The following is an 18,191-nucleotide window of genomic DNA, read 5'->3' as shown; positions in this document are numbered from 1 at the left end:
GGCGGGGAGAGGCTTGCTGGCCTCTTCCAGGTTCCAGCCTCTCCTTGCTTTTGCTAACTCCTTCCTCTCTCGGGACTGGAGTCCTGCCCGGAACCTCAGGCCTGAAGCTAGGGGGTCCACACCCTCCTGGAACTCCACCTCAGGTGGCTCCCAGATGCCCCGTGGCCATGTTTTTCCCTGGCTAAGGGCCTCTTGGTCACATATTCTCAGCTCTTGCCTGATTAGATATCCCTCCATTGGTAGCACCTGCTCTGTGCTCTTCTTGGCCTTGGGCTTCCCATCTAACCAGCTTCCTGAGCACCTAGTTTCTATTTTGACAACAGTTGCAGTTGTTCTGGGCGGCATATATAAGTCAGGGTGGCAAGAAGCATTAGATAACAGGGAGGAAACCCCTTGTCTTGCTGTTGTCAGGAAATAGGACTTGTCCAGCTGTCATGGGATACTAGTAAATGATTACGCTTTAGCAGGACTTGGCTTTACTGCCTCTGTACCCCACTGACACAATGGGGTACACCCGTTCTTCTCTACATCCACCCGTCCTCCGAGATCTGCCTTGAATCTCATCTCAGACTTCCAGGACTACAGGGCGAAGTAATCCCCCCTCCTCTGATGGTGTATCCCACCTATTATCCAGCCTCCCCACTTTCAGCAGAGCTGACTTAACTCCTGCTTCTTCAGATCTCAGCTGAAAGGTCATTTTTCCTCCAGAAAGCCCTCCCTGACCACCCAGACCGATCAGATGCCCCTGCCATATATGCGCAGGGCTGCCTGGACTTTTCTTTCATCTCCCTTAGCAGGCTGATAATTACATATTTACCTGAGTGAAGATCTGATTCACGATGCCCTCTCCCACGAGGACAGGCTCTGGCCTTTCCTACTCACCACTCTTCCCCAAGGTCCAGCGGAGTACACCTGGATATGCACTGTGACCTTGCTCACTCAAACTTCTCTATAAATTCCAGCTGCTTAAGGTCTTTTCTCTTCAGCTAGTCTGCAGCCAAGCAGATGATTGGTCAGAGACAACCTGGAAAGCTAACCACGTTGCCATAAAGCTTGAGACTGCGAGCCACGTGGCAGAGCAGTTCTCCTGGGTTCCCTCACCCTGCTGCTCTCTGCCCGGGCGTCCCCTTCCCAATAAAGTCTGTTGCTTTGTCAGCACATGTGTCTCCTCAGACAGTCCGTTTCCGAGTGTTAGACAAGAGCCCACTCTCGGGCTCTGGAAGGGTAGAAGAAGGTTTGGTCTTGGGCCCAATTCCACGGAGGGTCGCTCAACTTCCCCGAGCTTTAAGTCCTTTACCAACTATTTAATATTTATTTCTTTAAAATTTAAGATTTATTTTTGTTACTTTTAATTGTAGTAAAATAACATAAAATTTACTGTCTCTCCATTTTTAAGCATTCAGTTCAGTGGCATTAAAGTACATTCACATCGTTGTGTAACCATCACCCGCATCTATCTGCAGAGGTCTTTCATCTTCCCAAACGAAAACTCTTTACCCACTAAACACTAACTCTCCATTCCCTCCTCCTCCAGGCCCTGGGCAGTCATCCTTCTACTTTCTGTCTGTATGAATTTGACTATTCTAGGGACCTTATATAAGTGGAATTACACAGTATTTGTCTTTTTGGTGACTGGGTTATTTCACTTAGCGTGATGTCCTCAAGGCTCATCCACGTTGTAGCATGTATCAGAATTTCCTTCCTTTTTTACGGCTGAGTAATATTCCATCGTATATATGCACCATATTTTATTCGTTCATCTGTCCATGGACACTTGGGTTGCCTCCACTTCTTGGTTATTGTGAGTAATGCTGCTATGAACACGGGTGTACGTATATCTCTTCCAGATTCTCCCTCCAGTTCTTTTGGGTATAGACACCCAGAAGTGGAATTGTTGGATCATATGGTGGTTCTATTTTTAATTTTTTGAGGAACAGCATAATATTTTCCACAGCAGCTGTGCCGTCTTACATTCCTACTAATAAATGAACAGTGCACAAGGGTTCCTGTTTTCCACACCCTCACCCACGCTGTTTAGTTCCTGGTGTTTTTTTTGACAGTAGCCATCCTAGTGAGTGTGAGGTGGTGGTCCTTTCCCTTTAACATAATGCAATGGCTACAGTAGTGCCTGGTAAACAGGACAACAGTAGACACAGGTAGAGGGGTGATCATTTCTGAGGACTCATAGGATATTCAGTCCTTTCCAGGATCCTGGACCCAGGCTTCCATTCCTTTCTGGATTTTGACCAAATAACGAAATCTCTTTTTGTGTCTGTTTTCTCTGAAAAAGATGGTGGTGGGGCGGGAGTGGAGGCGAATGAAAATAGCTGCCTTCTCTCCGCAGGGTTGATGAAACATCAACTGGGATAATATATGTGGAAACACTATGAAATGAAAACATCTATTTAAATCCAAGAGGTTGTTATTTACTGTCTTAAAATCTTCGTTGCCCTGCTCTAGCTGCCTGCCTTTAGCACACTCCACAGGAACCATGGGGACTAGTCTCATCACAGAATGTGATGATTAAATTCAGAAACTCAATCTGACCCGATCTGTTTTGGTTGGCAGTCTCCTGGTGCCGTTGTCTCCTTTTGGGCTGAAGAAGCTTTATCGATGAGCTGTGAGAACGAAGTCTGTTAGAGGCTGGCGGCAGGCTGTGCCTTCAGAGAGGGAAGCCTAGCTTTTGTTAAATCTGCTGACTGATTCCTTGTCAGTTTCAGATGATTTAATGGCCATGCACTTCAACTGCCCCCAACCAGACATCGATCTGGGACTGTGTAGGAGAGAAACAGTGAACTGTATATGGCCAGATGGAAGGGAGCAGGGCAGACAGCAAAGAAATATCTACCAAAGGCCATGGACTCATTCTTAAGCATCAGTGCAACCTATCTATTGATGTATCTTATGGGAAGCCCTAAGCATAGGAGTTAAACATGTGGACTCTGTAGTCAAGCAGACTTGAGTTCAAATCCTGGCTCTACTCAGGAGCCAGGGGAAGTTCCTTTTCCTCTCTGTGACTCACTTTCCACATCTGTGCAGGGATAATAAAGTACCTACCTCCAGTGGTTATTGTGAGGATCAAATGAAACATACGTAAGTGTTCAATAAATGTAGGTTATTATTATTCTTATTAGTAGATACATAGCATCTCCTGAATCCATTCAACTCTTTTTAGTTGTTTGATATTATTGGCACTTCTAATCTCCATGTTCTCTGAAGCAGCATGGTGAAATGGCAATAGATCATGAAGGTAGGTAGGGGGACTGGATTCTGGTGGATCTGTCACTAAACAGCTCTGGGACCTTAGGCAAAGTCACTTCTCTGGCCTTGCTTTGCTGGTCTGTAAAGTGAGGGTTGTGTGTGTGTTCGTGACATGTAGATGGTACAAAGAAGTGGCAGCTGTGGGAGAGCCAAAGTCGGGGAGGGTTGGTGGGAGGACTGGCAGAGGCAGGGGACTTCGCGTCTGTAAAACCCTAGCGATGGGCAGTATGGCGGTGGGGCAGGGTTGAGAGCTGTGGGCAGCCTCCTTGGGCGTGCAGGAGGAAACGGAAGACGCAGGGCAACAGCACTTGGTAAAGGTCGTTGAACAAATGAACACCTGAATGACCGAGTCGATTATAAAATAGATGTTGTGAGCCAGGGTCTGGACCAGGTGGGTTCTGCGGATGGTCCCGGGCACTAGGTGGACACAAGGGTTACCTCTCTTCAATCCTTGGGCCTCCCGGCACCTCCAGCTCCAGGAAGAAGAGGAGAGAGGGAGAGAAGACTGGGCAGCAGCTCTGCAGTGACGGGGGCGGGGCGGGGAGTCCCGGGACACCCAAATCAAGTGGGTTGGGGGCACCACCCCACCCGCTAGGGGGATGCCGGGCCCAGGTTGGAGGGGCGTCCGTGGCTCTCGCTGATTGGCCCGTGGCGGGCCAGGGGCGGGACCGCGACTCCGGGTCCAGTCGCCAGGGTGCTAGTTCCAGCTCAGGCTAATTTCCTTAGCGGAGAGCTGATTTTGATGGGCCCCAAACCTCACACTGAAGCGGACTCCAGCTCTTTAATTTCTGGCTGGGAGTCAGCTATTAGACAAACGCTTCCCATAAACTCGTTTTCTGGACGGATCGTTGCTGCATATGCTGTCACCACCCGACTCTCCCGCCCCCATGTGCCTCCCCCTTGCCCATTTCCTTCTTTACACCCTGCCCCCCCCCCTCCCGTTCCCCTCCCACCTTGGCCATTCTTTCCCCTCTCATTTCGCCCCCTTCCCTCCCTGCCAGCTCCACCCTGGTTTTGAAAGAGGCGTCCTCTTAGGTTGAAATCCTGGCATGAAGAGGCAGCGTGTGACCTTCCCTGATTACCACGCTGTCAGTGCTGCTGGGGGCGGCGGGAAGGCTCTCTCACACTCTCTCCTCCTTCTGTCTCTTAAAATAAAAAAAAAAGAATTACCCACCTCCCCTTCCAAATTAAAAAAAAAGAGAGAGAGAGAGACGAAGAGAGAGAGAGAGAAAGAGACAGAGTGAGAGAGAATTTGACATTATTGTATAATTTAAAATTGCACAGCCTAGAGCCCACAAAACCGAGCATGTAATTACACACTTACTAGAGGTAACAGCAGTGCTGATAATTATTCTTTACACAGGAGAGACCCTGCTGATATCCCACAGTCAGAAAGTGGGAACTACAATATCTTTAATACCATCCTCAGAGACCCTCATAAGCAGAAGAGAAGTGTGAGAAGGCTCACAGGGTCCAGAGCAATATCTTCATCGCGCCGGAATGTCAGGGGCTTTAGCACAACAGAAATCAATAGTTTCTAGTACATTTTTGGTACATTTTTTTTTTTTTTATGACCCAATCTGAGAAAGTACAGGGAAGGCAGAGGTACCGAACAGTGGGAAACAAAACCTTCGTAAGGGAAGGCCTGTCTGTTTAGATAGGTCACGCCACGTCAGTTTCTGAGACACATATTCTTTATCAGACCAACAGAACAGTGCAGCTGGAGCAGGGCCCCTCCTCCTGGAATGCATTTGGTCATCTTTTCATTTAAATCATAAACTATTCGCCTCTCCCCGTGTCCCCCGATTAAGGCCGCATCTTTGCCTATTATTGCTATAAACTTACAGAGTCTCACATCTCAAAAGAGAGGAGATAAATATTTGGGTACTTGTTTCTGGGCACTCGACCCTTTTCTTCCCCTTTCTCCCTCTATACAGGAAAGGAGTTGGTTGCATTTTAAAAACAAGGAAAGACCAAGCATTAGTGGAAACATTAAGAGGATTTAAAGCAATAGCCCGTGAACTCAGCACAGTGGGGTGAAAGGTTTTCGGGTGGAGAAATCAAAGTGCAAGTCTAACACTGTACGTGCTTTCAAAAGGAGACTACTTTGATTTTAGCACCTCTGTACTAACCACAGAAGCTGTGACATGTGGCTACCTATTTCTACTCTACGACCACCACCAAGTCTCTAAGTATGTCGTTTGCTCTTTAAAACATGCTGCTTTGATTGCTTGTACGTTGGGCTGACGTTCTGACTTGACCGTGTGCGTGACTTCAGTTGGGCTAATAAACCATTGTAATTGAGTCCATTGCTCAGTAGGAATGACAGCCAATTTTTGCTGGAAGCTTAGGGGAAGAGCCCTCTTGATTACTCACTGCGTGCCAGACATTGGGTTAGATGCACTTATGTACATTAATCATTTAAGACACACTCACTCTGTGGGCTGTGTAGTAGCCTTCCATTTTAAAGGTGAAAAGACTGAGACTCGAGCAAGTGGACTTGGCCAAGGTCACACAACTAATAAAGACTGAAGAGCTAAGACTCAAATCTATTCAGGGGTGTGGTATACCATTTCACTCTGTAGTTCAGGTGATAATGGCCAGTGAGTCTCAAAGGGTATGCAGCTCGGAGCAGGGAGCCCCTCGGAGATGACTTTCTAAAATGTCTTTTAGCGAGGACAGCGCAACAACAAACAAAGAAACACAGTGGCAGAGGACCCTTTGGTAACTACCCAGGGGTACAGTTACAGATTCTGGGGGAGGCCAACTCCAGGATGGTCTGCACCTGGTGCCCAAAGAAAGCAGCAGGTAAGTGTTGGGTGACCTGAAGATGGGGAGTCAGAGAACAGGCTAGATGTTTGCAGTGGCTGAGCAGAAACAAAGATATTGGTGGAAGTCCAAGAATCTGCAGCGATGAACTTAGCTCCATCCACTGGATGGAGTCTTAGATATGCAAGACCATTCGGCCCGTTTCAGGTGAACAGTTGGCAAGCCAGCCAGCTGTGCTTCCTGGCTTTTCTATAAGATCGGAATGAGGGTAGGGTGCGGTTAAAGGGCCCCGAGGTAGGTTCCTGACACTGCTGATTAAAGGGGCTGTACTGGCAGGTGCAGGGAAGAGGTGTGTGAAGGCCTTGCCAGTGGCGACCACAGACCACTGGCTTTGTGCTTCCCACAGTGACTGGCTCTGGATCCTCTGAGATGCCTGCTGGTAGACAAAGGGCATGGGATACTGATTAGGCCTTGTGCCATAACCTCAGGACCGCCTCTGAACACGCCTGTGAGGAAATCAGAATTTGTCTTCTGGTTGGAATCTCTGCTTTCAGCTACTTCAGGAACCCCAGCTCGATCCTGGCGAACCAAGAGCCTGGATGAAAACTACAGCTGTGATCCGTCTCACAGCTGTAGTTTTCCTGGGATAAAGGGACAGTGGATGCTACTAAAGGCTTCTAGTCTCAAACCAATGGCATGATGAAGGGGACGTGATAGTGTGATCGATGTTTCGGGACAGGGACAGGGGCCTTGTCCAGCATCCTCTCCACTCAAGTGATTGGTGTGCATTACGCAGCTGGCCCTTGGTAAATCCATCCCTATCTGTACTTTGAGGGCACAGTTTTCTGGGGAAGAAATGCAAGAGGGTTGCATGGTTGGTAAGGGAGGGAGCGTATGTTATGGTCTGGTACCTGCTAAAGATCTGGGGCCCAGAAGCTCAGCAGAGCAGGAAGGTTGACCCTTCCAAGCAGAGCAGTCCTGGATGTGGCTGCTCTAGAAGCCCTGGCCATTTGGGTCTTAACTCTTTTATATGTTCTGCCCAAATAGGCAGTGGCCTTGGGAGCCAGGACAGCGGCAGGAGTTAAAGAAAGAAACGGGGCAAGATGCTAAAGAAAGAAACGGGGCAAGATGCGCTCCTCTTGGGGACCCGTGCTAGGAATGTCTTCAGGTCTCCGTGGGAGAGCGCTATTTGGAGACAAGGCCTTTTAGGATCCCCAACTTAGGCTACTGGCTCATAGACCAAATCCTCTCTCTTACACCATATTCATGGACATCTATGAGAATTATCAGAGCAAAAGCACAGGCTTAGGGGTCAGACAGCTCTGGCTCTGAGTTCCAGCTGGGTGGTTTATCAGCTGTGGGACTTTGGGTAAGTTATCCTTTCTGAGCCTCAGTTTCTTTATTTGTAAAATGAGAACAAAACTCTTTCCTTTGGAGTTGCTATGGGGAATAAATAATAAGTGCCATTGCCCCTGGCACAGTCACTTGTACACAGTAGAGACTCAATAATGCTTAGTTCCTTTCCCCTCTTCTTCCTCCACCCAAATTCTGAAGCTGCAAAAATTCGGGGAAAAGAATAGTGAAATCACACATCCTATGAAACCCCACTTGGGGATGAGTCTCAACTTCCCAGAGCATCCAGGACGACTGCTCACCTCACGGGCAGGATCTTTCAGTCCCACAGGGGTCCCTGTTGCCATGCTTGTTTCATTTCCAAACCCGCTAGCAAATGAAAGCCATCACGAATGAGAAAACAGTGTGGAACAGTAACATGCATTCAAAGAAATAAAACTGCTAATATCTCTTTGCCTACCTCCAAAATAGAGAAGGCATATGGAGAGGAGTTATCTTAGAATCCCTCATTGTTTTTGCTGTTGTTATTGGGTGTTGGTACCCAAGTCTTTAGCTTGTCTGAAGCTGCAAGCCACTCCTTCATCATAAAGTGGAGGAAGTGAAGGTTATTCATAAGCAGAACTACCCTGGGTGAAGGGCTCCTTTCTCCATTCATCGTTCAAAAAGGTGGCGCTTCTCCCGGCCCCCTTGCAGCCTCCTTTTGCTTCCCTGTGGCAGTGGGCAGATTAGAGAACATTGTAAAACACTTGACTTTGCTGCGTCTCAGGTCTTTTCATCCTCTGTCCATCTCCTGCCCCCACCTACCCCCAAACCCTCTCTCCTTTGTGCAAATCTGTCTTCACCACAGGAGCACATGCTGTGTCTTCTAGCTACAACACTACTTGCTAATTCAACGATTCATCTTTAATGAGGCCCCCTGCCAATGTTTAAATAGCATTCAGAACAAAGAGAAGGCAATATTTCCAAAACAGCTGCTTCTATAGCGTCCTTGTAGCTCATCTCTTCAGAAAATGAAGAAAGGTACGTTGACAGAGGTAGATGATGGAAAAATACAGTTATTAAAGATAGAGCTATCTATGTATCTACAGATGGATATATAGATAAAATACTTGCCTCTGTGATGCTGGAAATTTTAAATATAAGCACTCTCAAAAAATTTTGTTGGCCTCAGATAGTACTGCTGTAGGCAGGTTTTTCTTATATGGCTTTATTGTTTGCTTGTTTTTCCCAGAATTATTTGGAAAATATATGCAATAGTGGAAAGAGCGTGGAATTTGGAGTTAAATATAGGCCCATCTTTTTCCTTTGTCACTTCCTAGCTGTGTGAGTGGGCAGATCCCTTAAGCTCTCTGCCCATGTATTGTTTTACTGATAAAATGGAGATAGTATTATCTTCCTTTCAGGATATATATCAAAACGCGTAGTTCAATGTTTGGCAAATAGAAGCCACGAGATAAATACTAGTGTCATTTTCTTGTTTAAATTTAGGCCCTTCTAGGACCCTAAGCAGTGGTCAGAGTCTGAAGGCTCTGTCTGTGTTTACAGAAGCTGCATTAGTGGCCCCTCACCAATAAGCCTTCACATTAGCCACCCCTCAGATGTACCTCTTCCATCCCACATCAGAGTCATCCTTTGAGTAAGGAAGTGGAGGGTGGAACATCATCTAAAGAAAGTGCCTGGTAAGAAGTTCACATGTGCCTTTCACTTTTTTAAAAACAAAGATTGAAAATAACTGAGAGTACAAAACAAACAACAAAATGGACTCAAGGAAACCAGAAGGAAGAAATGAATAAATTCTAATAAATGAACTCTAAAACAGGAAAATAGTAGAATTTATTTAAAACAATCCGAGAAATGGTTCTCTGAATGGGGGAAAAGGGCAAAGTTTGAAAAAAAAAAAAAGCCTGAGTCAAGAAAATAGAACTGCTCGACCTTAGGCCTGAGATAGGAGCTATAAACACAAATAAACTTTTTAATTATTAGCAAAGGGTGGAGCAGATGTTCACAGAGAAGTGTGGAAAGATCCCAAGAAGGCAAAGAAAGGGATTGGGAGGGAGGAAGAAGCCAGGCCCAGTGTCTCCCATGCTGGCTGCCCTGCTGTTAAAATCTTCCAATTTTCCATCTGATGCTTTATCTTCCCTTTTTGCTTTCGCTGTTTTGAGGCTGATTTCTACTACTTGCAATTAAGAGAGCATTACTAACGTAACTATGAAAATAGCAAGTTACAAAGTAGTTTGTGTAGCATGATCCTGTTTTTGTTAAGTAAAATATGTGTAAATATCTCTAAAATAGAGCCTGGAAGTACACAGCCTAAAAATGGTAACAATGGGTGGATTTGGGTAATGGGATGGTGGGTGCATTTTCTTGTCTGCTTTTTGCTTGTATAATTAATGACATGTGGGCTGCTCTGTTCAGCCTTCAGGAGCACATTAGTATGGTCCAGCCAATGAGATTAGCTGGATATCAGTGATCGCCTTGGGAATTCAGAGCCTGGCCCTCGAGGGAGGGGACACAGGGCAATGATGTTTCAACAGCAGGAGGACGGTGTGGCTGCAGAAAGGACCAGAGTGAGGTTGGACAGAGACCAGTGGGTGATGTGAACAGACAAGAGGTTAAGGGGCAAGAGGGAGGAGCTAAGCAGGTGAAGCCAGTGTTCACTGAGAAATCTCCAGAGAACAGAGTCTGATTGCCAAGAAAAAGGCAATGCCGCCACAGCTGTTGTAATCAAGAATCATTTAGTTGCAAGGAACAGAAATTCCTTTATGCTTAAACTTTAAAAAGAAGGTTTCCTAAAAGGATATAGGGACACCTCATTGACCTCCAGTGCACGAATACAGCCTGCTATCCTCTCCATGTCTGTCCGTCTGCCTGTCTCTCTCTGTTCGTTGACCTCCCCTCACTTCCCTCTGCTCTTCTGTCTATCATAGCCCAGATGTCTCTGCAAGCTTTAAAACCACCTCTAACAGAAACTAGAGCGAGCCGGCCTCTCCCATTCTGAGCTTCCAGAGCGCATTCCACTGTGTTGCTGTTTTCTGTTTTTGTTTTTTCCTACCCTATGAGTTCATTGACGGTAGGAACAAACTTTTTTCCTTTCTCTTTTGTCCATCACCAGGAAGCTGCTCGATGGATAAACATTTGTTTTGAGTAACAAATATGACGGTGTGAGTGTAAGTCTTTTATAAACTGAAATGCCACGTTAATTGTAAGATATTTTGTTATGTTCATTTAAGGCAGCCTTTATTATATTCTTATTTTAGGCCTGTTCCTAGTAGAATGTTCAGGCAGGCCAGTAGCAGAACTAAAATTAATTTTACCCACTGATCCCCTGAGAAATGTGAAAGTGCCTATCACCATGCCTGGCACATAGTAGCCTCTTAAATTCTGTTAAATCCCTGAAGAGGGTCTGCTCTCCCAAGAGAGGCAGGGGGAGGATGCACCAAAGAGAAGCAACGTTCACAGTGTTTTTCCATGGCCCCAGGGTCTCCCAGTAGCTTGACATAGGCTGGACCATAGCCCATTAAGGAGCCTTAATGACCACATCAGCCTCCATCACATGGCTTCATTGCACTTATTGGACCTTTCTCATCTTCTTCCATGATCACAACCCTTTATGCCCCAAAACTACAGCTCTAAGTACCCCTCTTTGATGCCTGACCTTCCACTTGGCAGGGCTTATACTCAGAATTCTCTACACTAGCTTATAACATGATCACACTTCTCCCATGCTGTTCTTAGATGATTCTACCTTGTTTTTATCCGGGGTTGCTTTATTTTGGATTGTTTTAATTATGTAATACGACCTCAATCCTTTTAGAAGCCAGGTTAGGTAAAAATAAATCCCCGTTTAAATAGCTATCCCATTACAGCCTTTCTCAGTGGCTTTTAGGAACATTTCCTGTTGAGCAGGACTCATCCCGGCTATCAGCTCACACCTTTAAGGCCCTATTCCCCATCATTTTCTTCAGTGAGACATTAATTCAACAAATATCGATATTTGGTCAACAGTAACATATGCCAGGTCTCTGGTGTTGCTTGTTTGTTTGGAGATTATTAAACCAGTGCTTTCGGGGAGCTCACAATGTAGATGAAAGACAGAGTAAAATGTTTCAATTCAGCTGTGGCAGGTGTGGAAGCTCACGTCCAGCCCCTTTTCCTTTGCCTTTCTCTGATAGAGAGTTTGGAACACTGCAGACGAATCTTCCACATTCCCTTGCAGCCAGGAGTGACCGTGTTCTGGCTACAGTTGTGGCTGATGAAACATAAGTAGAAGTGAGGCGTCCTCACCGTCCTTCCCCTGCCTGGAACAAGCGTGGGTCCCGAGGCGTCTCTAAGGCTGGCGGAAAGGGAGAGGGGAGAGCTTGGTTCCTTGATGGCACACAGTAGCCCTGGACTGCCCGTGCCGATGTGTTGTTTCGTGAAAGAGATCAACTCCTTACCATTTAAGCCGTTGTTTGTTGGTTTATGGGAGCTTGCAGGCAAGAGCAATCCCAATGCACACATCTACCTTCTCACGAGACCTTGGTTCCAGATAGCTCCCTCCCTGGAGGGAGTCTGGACCGTCCACTTTAACGCAGATCGTGCCAGATGGGCTAATCCTAAATGAAGTGAGATATCTGGAACCTAGACTCCTTACTGTGCGAGACCATTCAGAGTCCCTCAAACACACCACCCACGTGTATTTGGATGCATTACCTCCTCCACTTGGAGCTTACTTCTTCTCTACTTTGGGAAAACAATCCTCTCTCTATCCTCCACATTCCAATGTAAACATTAAATTCAATTAGTTCTGAAGCTTTTTCCAACCCAACACCCTCACCCGCAGGAACAAGTCATTACTCCTTAATTCTGTTTTCCTGCACTTGATCCACATTTCTGCACAAGTGTAGCATCTTGCGTGTTCTTATTAGTTAGCTATGTGATCCAGGTAGTATAAGTAGAGCCATGGGACCACCACCAGGGAGACAGTTCACTAAGACGTGTGCCTCGGGACTAATAAAGGGGTTCTTCCAGAAGCAGGCGAGGAGGCCCAGAAGAAGAAGCACAGGAGAAGAGCAGATGAGACGGCAGTGTTGCAGAGGAGGGGGAGAAAGCAGGGACCCATGACTCGGGGGTTAAATGGCGTGGTGTAGTCTGCCTATGAAACGATATCATGTATGATTTTTTGCTGTTAATTAAGGTTCTTCCCATAACTATAGTTTAACCGTCCCTGCGTGGAGGGAGTTTGGACTGCCCACTTCAATGCAGATCATGCCAGATGGACTAGATGGGTTAATCCCAAATGAAGTGAAGTATCTGGGCACCCAGCAATAATAAGAAGATGCAAGATGCTACACTTGTGCAGAAATGTGGATCAAGTGCAGGAAAACAGGATTAAAGAGTAATGACTTGTTCCTGGGGGTGAGGGTGTTGGGTTGGAAAAAGCTTTAGAACTAATTGAATTTAATGTTTACATTGGAATGTGGAGGGTAGAGAGAGGATTGTTTTCCCAGACAAAGTAGAGAAGAAGTAAGCTCCCAGTGGAGGAGGTAATGCATCCAAATACATGTGGGTGGTGTGTTTGAGGGACTCTGAATGGTCTAGGACAGTAGAGACGTGGGGAAATGGTGAGAGGGCACCTGAGCACGAGGCTGAAAAGGGGTGTTTGGACCAGAGTTTGGAGAAATGGAGAATTTTTGAATATTTTTAGAGGTGAATAGTAGCCAATCAAGGACAGAGAAAGAAAACTAGACAGTATATTAAGCAGGGAAGAGGATCTGTATTTAGTAAATACCAGCAGCTTGGCAGTACTACCCTCTTTAAGTTAGTAAATTTTTTTCTTACAATCAACCTAGGCAGTAGGTATTATAGTCCCCATTTTATAGCTAAATGAAGAAAGACCAGTCTGGTAGCTAAGGCAATAACCTACACAGAGATAACTGGGAGTCTGAACCAGGGCAGGAACAAAGAGAATGGAGAAGAAGAGACAGATGTGAGAGATGTCTCAGGAACAGAGCCAATCACAGAGGGTCAATAGGTCTACAAGTGGAGTAGAAAAGAAAGTTAGGAGAACACGAGAAATGTTTCAGTGATAGAATCAATAGGACAGAGATGTTTTATAGATAGATCTAGTAGGACCTGGAGAGAACCAACAGGGCATGGAATCAGTCAGATCAGATAGAGTGGTTCCTGTTGTCAAATGTTGTCTAGGTCAAGGAGAAGCCAAACTGATAGAAATTGAGTGAAGGGGTCACGGGACCTGGAAGAGACAATTTTCTCTAATAGTTGAGGCAGAAGCTAAATAACAGTGTTATGACGAGCGAATGGAAGATAAGAACGGGGACCGAGAAGACATGCAGCCTTGTTTCCAGGAAACCTGGTGGTCAACAAAGAAGAGGCTGTGTGGAAAATTAAGGGGGAGGTGGGCGTTAAAGTTGAAGAAACATCCTTTGAAGGATGAGAGACTTGAGCTTGTTCAGAAGGGAAAGGGAGGGAGAGGGAGAGACGCTTGGGATAAGAGGGAAGGGAGAATAATAGTCCCTCCCATTTGTAGAGAATTTTATAACTTTTTACAGTGCTTTGCATTCAGTATCTCATATGGGGCAGATAGAAACGACATCACCATCTGTTTGAGGCTCAGAGAGATCAAGGGACTTTATCAAGAGAAAAGAATAAGGATATGAGATCAGGACACGTGAAACTGGTTCAGCTTTTGACTTTTTGTTTCTGTTTTTATCCCTTGCTTTCCATATGAGGGGAAAGACGACTTTAAAAGTACTATTGAGTAACAAGGACATGTTTTGTGGAGAAACACATTCATTGCCTAATTTAACCACCAGAATAATCGTGTGAGGCTCATCAAACCAGCATTCTCCTCATTACATTGCTGAGCAAACTGAGGGTTGAGGAGGCCAGGTGACTTCCGTAAGGCCACGTAGCTAAGAAATGGTACCGAAGAGCCTCAAACACTTGACCTCTGACTCCTAGTCCAGTGTTCTTTGCCCTGAGCCTTCTCGTTGACAGTGCAACTTCCTCCTGCACTTGTGGATAAGAAAGCCTATGTGGGAGATCGACAGTGCTTCTCCCCCATATTTCTGATTCTCCTCTCCTTCTTGGGACATTGGACGAGTGTACATCTGCATCCCCGTGGATTAGCCATGACCACGTGACTTGTTTTGGACAGTGTGGTATAAACGAGTGTGTAGTTCTCCACACTAGCTACCTTGGCAACCCTGGAAGAGAGAGGACTGTAAGACGGAAGCTGCCTGAATGTTGAGTCAACGCTTGGAGAATTGTCTAGAGAATCGCCTGAACCCAGAGCCAACCTAGAGTGACTGAGAAATCAACTTAAGGGCCTGATATTTGGGGATTGTTACAGCAGCATAATCTAGTCTATACAATTGCAGACCAACAAAATCTTCCCAATGGAAAAAGAATACCCTGGTGTCTCATAGGTAGTCCAGTCCCAAAGAGGCAAGAGGCAAGCATCTTCCCAGAATAACTAGGAAATAAACATCACTAAGTCCCTCTAGTAGTTAAAATGCCGTCAGAACTTTTTTTAAAAAAGGCTATATTGGGTGGCGAGTTTTTATTATGAGGTTCAGTTGTAGGCTTGAGGAGAAATTGTTTTTACAGATGTTCAGGGTGTGTTATAAGGAAATGGCCTTTTACAGTGGTTCAGATTGATGGCATCTCTAGGGATCTCCTCTGACTACACGCACAGAGGAAGTTGGGAGGGGTCTGGATAGGCACAAAAGGACACGATGGAGTTTGAGGAAAACCATGAAAGGGAGGCAGCTGAGTCCACGGAAGAGAAGAAGATTTGGAGTCACATAGACTTGGGCTTGAGTCTTGGCCCTGCTGCTCATGAGCCATTTAAATTACTTACCCTGCCTGTCAGAACGGTGCTGTATAAAATGAGGCTAATGATACTTGCCTCACAGAGCTATAATGAAACTTGATAGATTCAGTGAGTCACAATTGTTATCATTACTTTTGTTATTATTGTTACTACCTTGCAGTGGGGACCCACTGGTTCAGTTGTTTACTTTTTCTTCAGAGGCTTCACAGGCTCTGGGCAAAGGGTGTATGGAGCTGGGAGAGAGGATTCGAAACCTCTACATCCCGTCTACTTTTATTTCTTCCTTTGTGACAGTGCTTTGGGGTGGCGAGATCTTGGGAAGTACATTTTGGGGCTGGAGGTGCCTTTTTTTTAGAAGTTGCTTTTGAGTCTTAAAAGCTAAGAGGAGCTGGGTGAGGCTGAGGGGAAAGGAGCCGAGGGCTGGCTGCTTAGAACTGGCTCCACGATAATGGTTCTAAATGGGATGACAAAGAGCCCTTTCAACAGACTGGCCTCCTGCATTGGTCCAGCCTAGTTGGCAGGAGAACCCATCCAGGGTAGGATCCTGGTCAGTATTAAATAGGACTCAGTGACTGAGGGTCCTGTCTGACCCAGCTCTCTGGAACCTCAGCCAAGTGCTGGACGGGGCATTGGATACAATCAAAGAGACAGGAAGGAAACCTCCAATGCACTGACTGGCCAAAATGGAGAATTGGTCTGGTGGGTCCCTATCTTGTATTCCATCACGTCAATAATTTTTGTTTCCTCCTGCTTGGAAAATTATCCAGTCTTGAGAGGGAACATTGGAATCCTTCCTTTAACTCAGATTTCCCAAACTTTATTTACTGACATACATTTTTCATGGTTGTGTGTGTGTGTGTGTGTCATGCAATAGCTATCCTATTATTCACTTGATCATTCCTTAAAATTGACTCACATTTTTTTTTAAACACCTACTTTCATTTGATGCTGAGCAATCATATCCATGAAATCACAGCTTTTGCATGTTTTCTTTTCTAACGCACATGACAATAAATGTGTGACACATTTTTTCAAGAATATTCAGTCAGGCCGTACCGCCAATCATCTGGCAGACCTCTAGGAGTGCCCAGGCCACGTTTTGGGGTCCGCTCTCTGGAAGACGAGGGGAGCAAGGAGGGGGGGATGTCTCCCCGCAGGAGTGGCTGGAAGGGGGGCCCGCACGGGGCGCCGATGTCCCGGAGGTTCGCCCCGCTGGGGCGGCCACCATCTTGGTTCCGGCACCGCCGCCATCTGCTCCGAGCGAGCATCCTTTTGTGAAAAGCTGTGGGAGGATCAGCATGGCTGATTGGCTGGAGCCGTGCCCAGAGTGCCCAGATGTACACGCGCCCGTGAAGAGGGGGCACAGCTGGGGTTCGCTGCCTCCCCGGAGGCTGGGCTTTGCTGGGGAGGCTGGGCTATGCCTTCCCCTCGGCTGCGGGGCCTTGTGCCGGGCGGGCGGCGCGGGGCAGGCTCACCGCGCGCTGCGGCTCCCGCGCCGCTGTCTGCCTACCCTGTGCTGCCCCTGGGGACCCACGAGTGCTTCCATGGCAACAAAACCGTGGATTGTGCTTCCAGAAAACGTCTCAGGCTCATTTGCGTGGAGTTGGGCTGGGGGTGTGGAGCGTGTGGTGGTCACAGAGGAGGGGCGAGAAGAGGGAAAGGGAGGATTTGCATGGAATCCCCCATTTTCCTTGAATCCCAGGGACTTCATTATTTCAGGCTCGTGAAGGGCGTCTTGGACACTGGGTCTCATTGAGGGGCAGTGTTAGGAAGGGGTTCCCATTAAATCTGACGAGGGTTCGCACAAATAGCTGAATTCCTTTTGGTCTGGACGGTTCTCCTTCTCGGAGGTCTCCCTCAAAGCAGGGAGGTGCACCAGGGACGCAGAGAAAGGCAATGGAAGGGTGTGTGCGCTGTATTGTTTCCCCCAGGCCTCCGTGTAGGACCCTGGGCTGTATGTCAGGACTAGGCTGAATCTCCCTCACAGTCCTTTATCCTCTATCAGGCAGGGCACCGTAGCCTCAAAGATAAATACATTTTGTGAACTCCTCTATGTTTCTTTCAACATCCAAATATGAATCTTGGATTTTCTGTCTGCAGTGGAACAACAGGTTGGACTCCCAGCCAAAAGGAGCCAAAGAACCAGAGTAGGTGCCTCAGTGGGGAGAGTGGAGTTGGCATATGTTGCCCTTCCAGCGCCTAGCTGGCAACATGGTGACAGAGAGACACAGAGGGAGAGAGAGAAACATCCAACGGGGAGAGAAAATAGGAGGTTAGAGCTGCTCAAAGCAGCTCAGGGATTCTTAATACCCTGGTTTAGTGGAAGGAAGTGAGAAAAGATGTCAGGACCCTGGACCCGGATACCTCACATAAGTGTTGCACTGGGATTAAGATACAACATTTATGTGCTCTGTGAACTTTTGTTCCATTAGGTGTTCCACCCAGTAGAATGATGGTCCAAAAGGATGTTCTGGGATTTAAGCAATCTAGGCCATGACTTCTCCTCCTTGGGGATGGACTGTCTTGCCTCCTCCAAAGAGAAGAGAGAGGTCTTACCCAGCCTACCCCTCTTCCCCTTAAGAAGGGAGATGCAAAACTTCTACCAGAGAGTGGTTTGGCTTCCTTCTAGTATGTCTTTCTTCTTTCCGCTTCGGACAGTGACTTTGGGTTTGCCCGGTATATAAATGTTAGTCATGGTGCATCTGGGGATCCACGGGTACTAATAAAAATAACTTCAGTTGACTAGTATGCGATGCCTGGAACCTTGCCCATGGCTCTTGCTGTTCATTTAGAACAGTACCAGCACACATCTGTGCTCTAAAGAAGTTACAGTTGGGTAGGTGTCTCAGACTACAGTTCTATGTCACCTCTTAAGAAACTAGAATGTGTCACCATGTGGCAGGAGGCTGAGCTCTTAGCAGTGTGTGAGGCCTTGGGGTGCTTGGCCCAAAGCAAGCTAAGCAAATAATTG

The sequence above is a fragment of the Phocoena phocoena genome, chromosome 6, assembly GCF_963924675.1.
Source record: "Phocoena phocoena chromosome 6, mPhoPho1.1, whole genome shotgun sequence".
NCBI lineage: Eukaryota > Metazoa > Chordata > Mammalia > Artiodactyla > Phocoenidae > Phocoena > Phocoena phocoena.
The sequence above is the reverse complement of the archived record's forward strand: the minus strand, read 5'-3'. Positions refer to the sequence as shown.